The following is a 13,728-nucleotide window of genomic DNA, read 5'->3' on the forward strand; positions in this document are numbered from 1 at the left end:
TAGCTAATTGATGCATTAATTGTTTTGGTATGTACATATATTAACTCTTCTTTTTTATTTTATATAGCCCTCCGGATCAAGCAATACTTCAGTAAAGAAACGGGGCCCGAAAAAAAAGTTGTGCCGGGATGAAAGGTTCACGATCACAGAAATCGCGCGCGATGGCCAACCGATTAAACCCCTCCAGACCAAGGAAGCATTTTCTGCTCAGTGCGGGGTTCTTGTTAGGGACATGATCCCGATCAGCATCGGGCTATGGAATCAGCCTAAGAAGGAAGAGCTTCAAATTTCTTTTGTCGAAGATAGACAGAAAGATGATCTTTGGAAAGCGTTGAAGGTAAATTTCACCCTACTGGAAGAGGGAGGATTCGTTTATAGAGCCATTGATCAAGTCATGTGCTCTCAAGAAGATGGCAGATCTATTCAGAAGGTGGAAAAATGAGTTGAAAGCAATGTATGTCGACCAAGACAAGACTCCAGAATTCACCGGCCGATTTGAGAAGATAAGAGATCACTGGCCCGCATTTGTGACCAACAAAACATTGAAGAGGAGTAAGAAGATGTCATCGATTAACAAGATAAATGCTGCAAAGAAGGAGTATCACCATCGCACGGGATCAGGTGGCTACCTCAAAGCCCGACCGTTGTGGGATAAGGTTGAGCAGGACCTGATTGCTAAAGGTGTCGAACCAGAGACATTGCACCGGCTAGACCGTTGTAGGACTTGGTTCTTCGGGGCTGGTGAAACGTTGGACCCTGAAACAAGGAAGTGCTAATGGACGGACGAGCAACTTGCAACACCCGTCGTGAAGCTTCGGAAAGCAATCAACGAAGTGCGGAAAGGGAAGTTCGTTCCCGATAGAGAGAATGACGAGCTCACAAGGGCCCTCGGGGATCCTGACCACCCTGGACGAACACGAGGCACGCCAGGCTCCGTTGCGTGGAAGGTTGGGTTTCCCGATGCAGGCGGTTACAAAAACCAAGAGAGGAGGAGGAAAGTGGAGCAGAGCGAACTGCAGGAGCTTAAGGCAAGGGTACGAAAGCCATAGGAACGACAAGATGTTGAGAACCAGCAGTTGCGAGATCCTGCCCAAGAAGCTACCCTAGAAACCACCCCGCCATCTCAGCAGAGAAACAGCGTGGCTTCCACCGAGCTTGTTCAGCAGCCTGACTTGACGGGTCCTAGCTACCCCGTCGAATTCATCACGGATTCACACCAGTGCCAGCTTATGACGCAATGGCTTCAGCTCAAAGTCAAGGCGGCTGTCGGCTTTGTGTTCCCTCCTTCACCCAGAGCAACTTTTCAGTGCCGTTCGATTCCACAAGGCTATGTTGTTGTGATGGTGGACGAAATAACAGAGGAATTTGAGGAGCTCCGGCTTGACCATCCTACAGGTGATAGGGAGACTCAGCTGGGTCTTACTATGCATACTCCGTGTCTATGGCGGAAGGAGCACATCAAGCTTCTGAACTTCACGGCTCCTGCTAGTCAGCTGGGCACTCCGCCTCCTCCGCCTCCTCCTCCTCCTCCGGCGAGTGATTAGGGCACTCCGCCTCCTGCTCCAGCGTGTGAGGGCGGCAGTACTCTGCCTCCTTCTCCGCCTGCTTCGGCACGTCCGAGCAGCCCGCCTCCTCCTTTGCCGCCTCGTAAGCAACGCCGGAACACAGACACCGCCGCTCCGGCTGCTCTGGCGCGTCGTATCAGTCCGCCTCCGACTGCTCCGCCTCTTAAGCAACAAAAGAAGACAGCTGCAGCCGCTCCGACTGCTCCGGCGTCTAGCAGTACAGCCAGAGGCGGGAGGCAATACAGACTCGGTCCATCGTTTCTCAAGCCTCTAGAGAAGTTACCATACGAGAGGAGCGATGAGGAAAACCTGAAGATCTTTGAAGGCCAAGTGAATGACTTCTTTTAATCGGTAAAAGCGAAGAAACATCCACCTCCGGAGGAGAAGATAGATCCGATGAAAGCGAAGCGCACTTTGGATGCCCTGCAGCGACCATCACCGCCTCTGTTGCAATCCAACCATGACCACATCATTGAAAGGACATATAAGGAAGCGGAGCGGTCGAGAAGTACTTGCACTGATCAAAGGCTAGCAGAACGAAGAAGAGGGAAAAAATTCCGCAGCTCAACGAACAAGCGAAGCAATCGTGCCCCCTGGGGATGCTGCCCGGTACCAATCCTGAAGATTACATGCCCGACGACGTTGCACTTTTTGAAACAATGGAGGTGGACACATTAAGATTCGAGCACGGGAAGCCTCTCGTCAGACCTGGTACTTCCCTAACAACGATGATGTGAAGATTCCATGATTGGTACATGGACATCTGCAGGAAGTCTTGGAAAAATACTTTGTCATTGAGAGTTAAAGAGGAGCACGACCTCATTGGAATTGATCTGTTGTTAGTTCCATATGAGGAGTTCTTCCAGCTTTTCAATCAAAAGACCCTCGATAAAACAATCATCACTTGCTACTGTCTATAAGTACTACTTCCCTGTAATTAATTAAGTCTCTATATATAGCTCAGCTCTTTCATTGCATGTATAAAAATTTATCCTCACTATATTATGCAGATTGAAGATCACCGAATTGGAGAAAAGACAAGTAGGTGATATTGGGTTCATTAACATAAATCTCATGGGTGAATGGAGTGTTAAACATGATCCCAGAGATACTGAGGCCAACTTGCTACGATCGTTGCTTCAAAATCAAAACAAAGCTACAATACTCTTTCCTTACGAATACAAGTGAGTGTTACTGTCTTGTGCATATTCGGTTTCCCTTATTACTCGACGTTATAGTAATGTAATTGATGAGTTATGCATGCGGGCACAGCTTCCACTTTATTCTGCTAGAGATTAAGCTTGAGCAGGGACTAGTAACCGTCATATACTCCAAACGAAAAAATCCGGAGGAGTATGCGACCATGACTAAAATGCTCGAGAAGTAAGTTCAATCGATCATCACCATATGGGCAACTTTGTTCATTTCCAGATATCAAGTAATTGTTTTCTTTGTCTGGCAGGGTTTGGAAAAACTTCATCGCACAAGCTCCAGACTGTCGGCACAGCTGCGATCTAACCAACCGAAAATAAGTACTAACTACTACTAGCTCCGCGCATCTCCCATTGATTCTAGCTAGTTTCATCAATACCATTTAGCATGTTTGCTTATCAGTTTGATTGACCTCTATTTCTTGTAAAGTGGTTGTGGCAGGAACCCAGGAATGATTTTTGTGAATACTACATTTGCGAGTTCATCCACCATACCACTGTGAGCGGGGCTACTCTAAACAACAATTTGAAGTGCGTAAGCAATAATATTTACAATTTTATTTTATTACCATCATTTGTGTTGAGTTTCATTCATATATATGTATTGACCCCCTTCTCTTGAAATTAGATGTGGCAGATGCGGGATGAACTCGTACCACAAGATCGCATACGAGCAATTCAAGAGTAATTGGCGAGATTCTTTCTTGACCACGTCATCGACAAATACGGAGAATACCATGTGGAAGTTGAGTTCAGATGTTACGGGATTTTGTAAGAGATCTTATATTGTGTGTGTGTGTGTGTGTATATATATATATATATATATATATATATATATATATATATATATATATAGCCAGTAGCGTCGGATAGATATACGAAAACTTGTTGCGACCAATCTATCAGAGAAGGAGAGATCGATCACTTCTCTCTGTGTATATGTTCACGACGATCTTCTGTACTTCATGGTTTCCTTCATTTGCTTACTAGCTAGCTAGCGTGTCGAGTCCTCTCTATACATATAATACATAGCGTCGACCAAGCACGGAGATAAGAGATGACACTTCTCTCTATTAGCTAGCTAACACAATATATGAAACCCCTAAATTAACCTTACAAAACCCCCAGCCCCCCCTTCTTCAGAAAAAAAAAACAAAAAACCCAGCCCGTGAACTGCTGACACGTGGTAGCCTTTTGGTCCTTGTTGGTGGCACAAACCGGGACAAAAGGTCCTCCTGCCTGGGCAAGCGGCAGCGGCCACGTGGAGCCCCATCTGTCCCGGTTCCTGGGCGAACCGGGACTAAAGGTATAGGGCTTTAGTATCGATCCTTTAGTCCTGGTTCGGCAACCGGGACAAATGCCCTCACGAATCGGGACGAATAGGGCTTCTTCTACTAGTGCCCCTGCTTGGATCTCCTCGGCACACGTCGTTGCGCCTCTGCTAACTTTTCGTTGCGAGGCGGAAATCTTTCTTTCTTTCCTTTTCGAAAATGATAACGCCCACACGTGTGGGCGTTTGCAACTTGGGCCAAACGCGTCTGGAGCTGTCGGTTGTATTTGCTCGAATCTTGGAGCAAGGAGGAGGGAGGTCGCATACCACGTCATCTGTGGTCATTGTGCGACAGTTTCTCGACTCGCCCGAACGGTGGAACCGCGGCGGATTGGGCGACGGTTGCCATCCTTGCCGTGCTGGCGGTTGCCACATCACCCGAACGCCCACGAATGCCATGCCCGCACCCTCTTTTCTCCACGCCGCAGCAATTCTCTGCAGTCTGCCCGCATTCCATTAGTCCCCCTCTGTCTTCCTCCTCTCTCTCTCGCAGTGCACGTCTGGGGCGTCGCAGAGGCGATTTCGCGGCGTTTCCTCGCGCGAGACGGCGGCGGCGCTCGCGGAGTCATCGTACAGGCGGCTGCGCTCGAGTAGGCGTTGCAGCATTGCCTGAGACCGCAGGAGAGGAGGCAGTGTGCTCGAAATCATCTCCACTCCCCCTCAATCTCTGTTTTTGCGTCTCAAATCGACGGCGATTCCATGGGGATCTCCGTTTCTATTTGGTGGGGATTCTTCGGGGAGTCGCTGGTGGGACGTAGGGGTGGCTCGTTGATCGCCGCACTGGAGCATTTGGTTGATTCATTTAATCGCCCTCGCGGATTCATGCTCTGCTTTGAATCGCAGAGTTCATTTCCCTTCTGGATTTCATCCATTTTTATGGGTTGCCAAGCAATGGTTGGCACTATCCCTCGTTTTGTGCTGGCTCAGTCTTATGTCAGCCCAAACTGGATTGAGCCGAGGCCGAAGTGATATTCTGCCGTCAGCCCACAGCCGGTCCCTAAGAAAAAAAAATCAGATCTGAGCCCACAGCGACGCGACCTAATCCCCCTCGCGTTCGTGGGAGGTCCTGGAAGTTCCTATTGGACGCTCTTTGCGTTAAATTGGCGCAGCCACGCACAGGGAGGTAGCTTGACTGGGCCGGCCCATCGAGCTGGTCTGTGGAAAGAAAAAGGGAGCAAAAAATGAAGGGCAAGCGCGACGCAAGGAGTCGAACTAGCGACAAGCAGATTGTGATTGCGCCCATCCAGCCACTCCAGCTGACTAGCGTTCCCTGGATTAGAACAACGCGCATTAATAATAGCATGACTGTACAACTAGACTGATGCACTACATTGAACCAGAGTTAGATACTATAGTCATCATCTGACAAAAAGGTGTACATTTATATTGAAAGTGTATATTTCGAAAAGTGCGTGAATTTCTGCATATATTTTCCTAAACAGGAACATTTTTCTGCATATGCGAGAAAAATTGAAATTGCAGAAAGTTTTTTTAAAACTTGAACCTTTTTTGAAGTTGTGAATAAATTATGAAATTCCCAACAAATTTTCATACCGCGAACATTTTTTGAATTTGTGAACAAATATTTAAAAAATGGAAGACAAGCACTGTAACTCAACATTACTCAAAGAATTTAAGGAACACATACATTTTCTTACATTCCAATTTCTTGTTAAAACGAGAATATTTTTTAATTACGATCAATTTTCGATAAACACAAAAAAGTTTTTCGAAAATATGAACAAGTTTCTGAATAGTGATTTTTTTAAAACATAATTTTTTTAAAGGAGAACAAATTTTGAATTGTGAACAAAAATTTTTTAAAGCAAATATTTTCAAAAACATGAACTTTTTTAGAATTTTCGAACAAGCTTTTGAAATGGGAACAATTTTTAAAATAACGAACACATTTTGAATTTTTAGAACCAATTTCGAAATGGAAAATAATTTTTAAAATTCTAAACAAATTTGAAATGCGAACAATTTTTTAATACGTGAATTTTTTTAAGAAAAATAAGAACATTTTTTGAAGTTTGTGGATTTTTTTCTGAAAACAGGAACATTTTTTTAAATCCATGTCATTGTTTACAAATTTTGTAAAACAATAAACAAAAATAAATCTATTTTTCTAAAAAAAGAGGAACATTTTTTAGAAATTTGGAACATTTTTTCTAAAACCGGGAACATTTATTGATTTTGTGAACAAATTTTGTAAAACCGGAACATTTTTTGAATTTGTGAACAAAATATGAAAACAAGAACATTTTTTGAAATTTTGGAACAAAAAATTTGAGACCGGGAACATTTTTTGAATTTGTGAACAAAATCTGAAAACAGAAACATTTTTTGAAATTTTGGAACAAAAAATTTGAGACCGGGAACATTTTTTGAATTTATGAACAAATTTTGTAAAACAGGAACTTTTTTGAATTTGTGAACAAAATCTGAAAAATAGGAACAGGTTTTGAAATTTGGTAACAAAATTTGAAAATAAACTTAAAAAGAAAAAAAAGAAAAAGATAAAAGAAAAGAAACAGAAAAAAAAAGAAAAAATGAGAAAGAAAAGAAATAGAAAAAAGGATAACAAAAAAGAAAAATTAATTAAAAAATGAAAAACCAGTTCAGGAACCTTCTATAAGGTTCCCAAAACCGGAAAAAACCGGCTGGGAACATCCATAGAAGGTTCCCAAAACCGGTATGGTTGGAACGGGCCGGCCCAGCCCCACCAGCGCTCGGTCGGTACCCTGTGCGGTAGACCGACTGTTTGCCGCAAAGAGCGGCAAATAGGGTTTTCCGTCCTGTTCCGCGCCTTCTGCGCCGTTATGCGTTCGCGGCGCTCGCGCGGGTCGCCTAGTGGGCCGGCCCAACAGCCTCCTCTAAAAACGGTAGTGGTAGAAAAATGTTTGCATGTTGTGGGATTCGAACCAACGCCCGAGCGTACGCGGCAGAAAGCAACAGCGGATCAAACCACTGCACCAGGACCACGTAGGTGTCTACAATAAAAAACAAAGCTATTTAATACTTCTCCTAGTACAGCATTAACATCAATACCCCTAAAAACAGCATTAACATAAATTCTCTACCATATAAATCATTTCAAAAAAGAAAACGTAAAAATGAAAAATAAAATCATAGATTTGTTATAAAAGTTCAATTTTAAAAAAAGTTCATCAAATTTCGAAAAGAATCCAAATTTGAAAAAAAATAATCAATTCTGAAAATAGTTCATCGAATTTGAAAAACTAGTTCAACGATTCTGAAACATAGTTCACAGATTTGAAAAAAGTTCATCAAACTTGAAAAAGTAGTTCACCGATTTTGAAAATAGTTCACAAATTTGGAAAAAGTTCATCGATTTTGAAAAAAGTTCATTGAATTTGGAAAAAAAATCATCCATTTTGAAAAACAGTTCATATAATTTGAGAAAAAAGTTCATCAAATTTCACAAAAAGTTCATTGAATTTCAGAAAAGTTCATCGCATTTGAAAAAAAATCTTTGATTTTCAAAAAGTTCTCACATTTAAGGAAATAGTTCACTAATTTTAGAAAACGGCGCAATAAAGAAAACAAAAAATATGAGGAAAAAGAAAATAAATAAACCGAGTTGAAGAACGAAATAAAAAGTAAAAATGAACTATCTCAACAATTGCGGGTGTATATCCTGGTGGCTAGTGTCGAGCACTTGCAGTGAAACGGTTGGTAGTTCGAATCCCTGTTCGAGCACTATTTTTTTTTGACCTTTCGAGAAAGAAGAAGACCAGGAAGGAATTAACATAGAATGGGCCGGCCCAGTTCAGACTGCTACAGGCGCCCGTTTGCAAATTACACTGTAACGGGCGCCTGCGGCGCCAAATAGGAAATCCCCGCGTTCGGCACCGGTCACCAGGACGCGCCGCCGCTCGGCGCTTACCCAGTCTGCCGCCTCTCCTTCTCATCGGTACTTCGGCGCTGACCGCCGGTGGCCGGAGGCCCGAAGCAAGCGCCGCGAGCAGCCGACCGGCCAACCCGGACCAGACGGCCGCACTGCCGCTCAGGAGGAGCTCCTCTCGCCCGCGCCTCCCGTACCGACGGTCGACGCCCTCGATCGTCTCCTCCGGCCCTCCCCGCTCCCAGTGCCGGCCGTGGCCTCGGCCTCGTGCGTGAGTTACTGCTGTGCCGTGCCTACCCCCTCCATGCACTGCTTACTATATTATTTGCTTGATTGTACTGATGGTAGAGTACTAGAGTTCATATCAATTTTTTTTTGCATCAGTGGATCCAGTGAATGATTGGATCAATTTGATGAAGAAGAAGAGACGAATGCAGAGCTCAAAAGCTCACAGCCAAATGGGTTGAATATTTAGTAATGTTTGCTGCACTGCCTTTTGATGTTCTTAAACATAACAAATGTCATATGATGCTTATTTCTTCTGTTAAAGGAGTATTTTCGACAATGAATCTAGTGAAAAATAAGTTCCTAGGTCTATCACTGCATCCACCTCGTCCTTTCCCCCAATTCCCTCCTGCTTTCCAGTATTCGCTGGTTATTCATCATCCGTTGATCCCAAATCGACTTTTTTCCCTGCAGCACGATGGAGAAGGAGGACGTTGACTGGACACAGGTGTTTGATCGGGTCAAAGGTTCAATCTTTTCCATCCTGTTTGCTCCAAAACAAGACCAGCTTGAAGAACTCAAAATCCTGGCTGATGAGGTCAAGACAGTAAAAGATAAAGAATCGCGTTACGACAAGGTCAGGAATGGACATTCTTCTACTGGTTTCACCTACTATTCTAGACCAACCGGACTGCTAATCATGACAAGTGCACATGGATTGAGCCATCTTTTCAATGCGTCTCGGCCTTTGACACGAGAGACATTGGATATGATGGACATTACTGTCTTGTGTGATCATCAGGAAGAAACTATTCAGGAAGTTAGGTTGGTTAGTGCTGTTAGGAAGCATGGCACTGCAACGGTAGCTGGGGTTGATTCAAGTGAAGATACAATTGTTCCGAGTGTTGAGAACAGCAGCCTCAAGAATTACTCAGACGATGGCGTATGCGCCCAAGCACACCCTGCCCTTGAGATCTCTGTCAACACTCCAATAAATGACAGGCAGTGCATGATGGTCTCTTGGCCGTCCTGTATGCCTAGGATGGTCTCTATAGGTACAATTGTTTCTTCAAGGGGGATTGACATGCCCGATCCTTTGGGGTACAACATGAATGTATTGGAAGTCGACATGAGAACTGCTGAGAGCTCATCCGGGGCGCCACTGTTCAACTCAAATGGCGAGGTCATTGGTATTCTGCAAGGGAGACTGACTCGGACCCGCTCGATCTTCGTGTCGGGGTCGCATCTGCATGGATGGGTCCAAGCAGCTCATGGCGCATGAGTTAAAGCTGCAAATCGTCGACCGAAATAGAATTTAGGCTCTATTTATCTTGGCATGTAGTAATTCTCTGTTAGTAACGCTCATTCCGTATGTTAAGACATTAATTTATGTCTCCTCTTGCCTTGCTTTGGCGGTTGGGTCGCCTGTGCTAGTGGCAAAAACGGTTAGTACTATGTAGCATCCAGAATTGCAAATGGTAAGTGTAAGTCTCGTGAGTATAGTATGACGAAACCATAGGCATGTGTTCTTCAGATATGCTTATGTGGTGTTCATTCCCCCCTCATCCATGCGTTTTCTCTTCTTTTTTCAGATATATGTTGTGTGTTTGGTAAGTGTACAGTCTATGTTTCACCAGCAGGGGGATGTGCTTCTTTTTCTCAAGATGCCTCAGCTGTACGTATATTAGTCCCATTTTCTGTATATCAGTCCCATTTTCCGTACTTTATCCAGTTATAAGTGTTCAGAGCTAGTTTGGTATTAGATTAGTTTGTACTTTGTACAGCTAGTTTGGGTTCAGAATCAGGATTGAGAATGTTGGCCGCTCCTACCTTATTGCTATTAGAGTGTCTTCATTCTTCTTCTGGTTTGGTCTACGTTTACATGCCCATCTAGTGAGGGCTGTGTCGTTTTCTGAATGTGAGGTTAGCCAACAGTGTTTTGTTCAGAGACATGATCGAAAATGTAGGTAGCTGCTAGCGCAATTCGTAGAACTTTTAATTATTGTGCCGGTTTTGGTCTATTATCCATCATGCAGCAATTTGTGTGATCATCATTCATCTGTCGTATAGCTAGGTTCACGCACTGCTATGTTGCTTGCTTCATGCATGGTCTTCACTGCATCTATGCATGGACACAGAAGCTTTTTCTAATTATTGAGTGGGGTGTACAGGACCTATATACCTTATCTGTCTATATAAATTTCAGCGTAGGTACATCATTTTTTGTAACTCCATTGGTTAACTCATCGCTTTGTTGTTATTTGGTGGTAGTCTCACTGTTTTGTATGCATGGTTCAGAAGTTCAGATGGGATTTAGTGTAACGAATCTCTTTCCAATTTTCGTAAGTAGTACTGTATATCTTAGCTGCTTATGTAGCATTTCTTTATTAAGTCATCGCAATGTTTTCCAGTGGGATTTAGCCGAACTGTTTGTGTGGCTCAGAAGCTCAGTTGGGATTTTTCCTTGGTATCTGCAGTGTTCTAGATTCAGACATCACTGTTCAGACTTTTTAGAGAAGGTACTACTAACCAAGTGTTCAGAAGCTTTTTCATTCATATCATTTTGAGATCAGAGCATGTGTTGTCATTTTTCTTTCCGGGTTATCATTTCATCATAAACATCACTGTTCAGTCCTATGACATCCAAAGTCTTCAGTTAGTGACTGTTTAAGGTTTAATTCCGTTTTTCTTGACAGCTTGCTTATTTATCATTGTTCATAGTTTCAGTCTTCTCAGTTATTGTTTAATCCTAGGTTTTGTTTTTTACTTTTTCCTGAATAAAGAAATCTCAGCTACTAACATTTTCAAGTGGACCGATTATTTTTGCAGTATTTTCCCATCTGTTCCTGAGTTTTATTCTCTCTTCTCAGTCTTCTCAATTTTCTTTTGTTCCTTATTTTTTCATCTTTTGGTACTCAGTTTGTTAAGACATGAAATGAAAAAGTAAGCCCTTCATTTTTTATTGTTAGATCTTTGTCTCTTATCTATTTTCCCTGATTGGCCTTCGCAATGTTGTGTGTTTTTTTATCTGTCTTTGCAATGCTATTCCCTGGGATTTCATCGGCATTTTTTTTTCACCGAGCAAGTCGAATTCAAGGCCCACATGGGGGCATGGTGGATTGGTCTACGGATTAAAATTCTTTTTTCATGCACTTATACTTTTGAGAAATGGGGAGGAACTTGTTTTCATGATGGTCATATTCTCTTTTTAGATTGTATTCCTCCGTCCGAAAATACTTGTCATCAAAATGGATAAAAAAAGATGTATCTAAAACTAAAATACGTCTAGATACATCCCCTTTTATCCATTTTGATGACAAGTATTTCCGAACGGAGGGAGTAGAAAATACTTTAAGTCCAACTTCTATAAATAAAGCCATCACACCTAAGCATCCAACAGGTCTGAGGCTCATCACAATACACCAATATCGCGAGGTTGGTGTAGATTCGAACAGACCCATCTGTGGCTAACTGAAAAGCTCAGAAAGGAAATGAAAGATCGGTTTACCGTCCACGCCCTTGCAGTGGATGTAAAACCCTAATCTTGCTCATGTTGTATTGATGTATAGGGGCGTACAAAGTACAATGGCTACCGATGGGTAAGATTGTAGGTGCCCAATCGACTAGCCTAGCCTCGGCTTATGAAGGGTGTCGAGGCCTAGGGTTACAAGAAACCTAGCGGCTAATACAGTGGAGTCCTTCTCAAACATCGATTTCATCATTCTAGATGCCAAGTTTTTCGGTCCTTTCTTGTTGAGGGTCCGCGGGACGGACTGGCGGCCCGGGGCGGGAACCGACCTAGAGGGCCATGGCGGCCTATACTGGGCTGGCTTCGGTCATGTGAGACACCCCCCGGGCCGCACCACTGGGTTGTTGCTTTATATATAAAGCAGGGAAAAGTCTTTTTCGGTAACATTGTTAGCGAGCAAACAAACGAAATAACAACAGTACTCAAAATAACTGCACGCATGCCAGCCCCAAGGTCACCTCGACGACATGAAGCAGGCTACAAGCAGTGGCGCAGCCAGGATAACCCACCCAGGCAAGGCCTAGGCCCAACACTAGCTACAGTAATAAATAGTGTAAAAATGCTACAATGAAGGAAGGAAATAATCCTCACGACCCAGGCCACCGCCCGGGCAGTCTGGGGCTTGTCTCCGCCATTGGTTAGAGCATCTCCAGCCGCGCCATCAGAACGGCCTCCCCAAGCGATTTTTTTCGCGCCGGCGCCGAAAAACGGTCCAGTCACGCTCCCAGGAGCCCGTTTTTCGCCGTCTTAGGCCAAAATCAGTGCCGGCGGACCCAGGCCAAACCCACGTGCTGGGGGCGCGTGGGGGCGCCGGCCGAAACGTTTTTGGCGCGAAAACCGGCGGGCCCTCCTTGGCAGTGACTCGGCTCTTCTCGCCGCTTCGTCGTCCTCATCGCCTCGGTTCCCGTGGCGAATCAATGCCAAAGCTGCCGCGCGCTGCCACGCCGGTCAGCCTCCTCCATTGATGCCTCACGGGCAGCGCAATGAAGACCGGACGACGCGCGTCCCTCGCCCGCCACGCGTACACACGGCGGCCACGCGTACGCGCGGCACCTCCGCCTATATAAGCCGCCCCCAGCGCGCCGGTGACGCACAGACACTCCATCGCCGATGCCCATTCCTTCCCGTTCCTCCCTCTCCTCTCGTCGTCCCCAGTTCAACCATGGCCAAGCGTTTCCCAGGCGATGGCGCGGCGGCGAACGGCTTTGGCCGCCGCCACCTTCACGAGGACGAAGCTCGGCTCCTCTTTGAGGCCGAGTACCCGGTCCCGCCGGACATGCGGGTGCCCGGGGCGTGGAGGATCAGCGTCGGCGGGGTCCCGGTGCCACCACCGCCCACCGGGGCGGCGCGGCGTGCGGAGATCGCGCGTATCCGCGCCTCTCTGCCGCAGGCGGCGAGGGAAGGTCCACGGTACGTCCCTGACAGCCCGCTGTGGCAGCCCTACTTCCGTCGCCGCCACGCCGAGCAGCTCAAGGCCACCAACGGCGTCGTGCCCTCCGGGGGGCTCAACTCTGAAGGCCGCCGCCGATGGTGGGGCGTGCCCGGCCGCACGCTGGAGGCCGCCCTCGAGTACATCAAGGGCGGCAACACGCCCAGGCTGGAGTACCCCACTCCACCGTCCTTCTCCCGCCGATGTGGGAGCTCGTGGACGCCGATGCACATGGACCCAGGGGCGTCCTCCTCCTCGTCCGGCCGCTCGACCGGCTCTCCCTGCCTCTGCCCCGTCAAGCCGGAGCCCTAGGACATGCCGGTCAGCCACCGCAACCGCAGCTCCGGCGTCCGCATCGCCGACTCCCCCCCTCTGGACGCATCATCCTCGCCAGGCCGAAGGCGGAGCCCGGCCTCCCCGCGGAGTACGAGGACATAGCCGACGCGGCTTCTCCGACGAGGATGCCCCTAAAGTGGGCGCGGGACGACTACCTCCGCGACGAGATGGTCCGGCAGCGCCGAGCCCTGGAGGAGATAGCCGCCCGCAGGCGTGGGCGCGAGGACGAGCACGG

Source organism: Triticum dicoccoides, chromosome 5B, assembly GCF_002162155.2.
Source record: "Triticum dicoccoides isolate Atlit2015 ecotype Zavitan chromosome 5B, WEW_v2.0, whole genome shotgun sequence".
NCBI lineage: Eukaryota > Viridiplantae > Streptophyta > Magnoliopsida > Poales > Poaceae > Triticum > Triticum dicoccoides.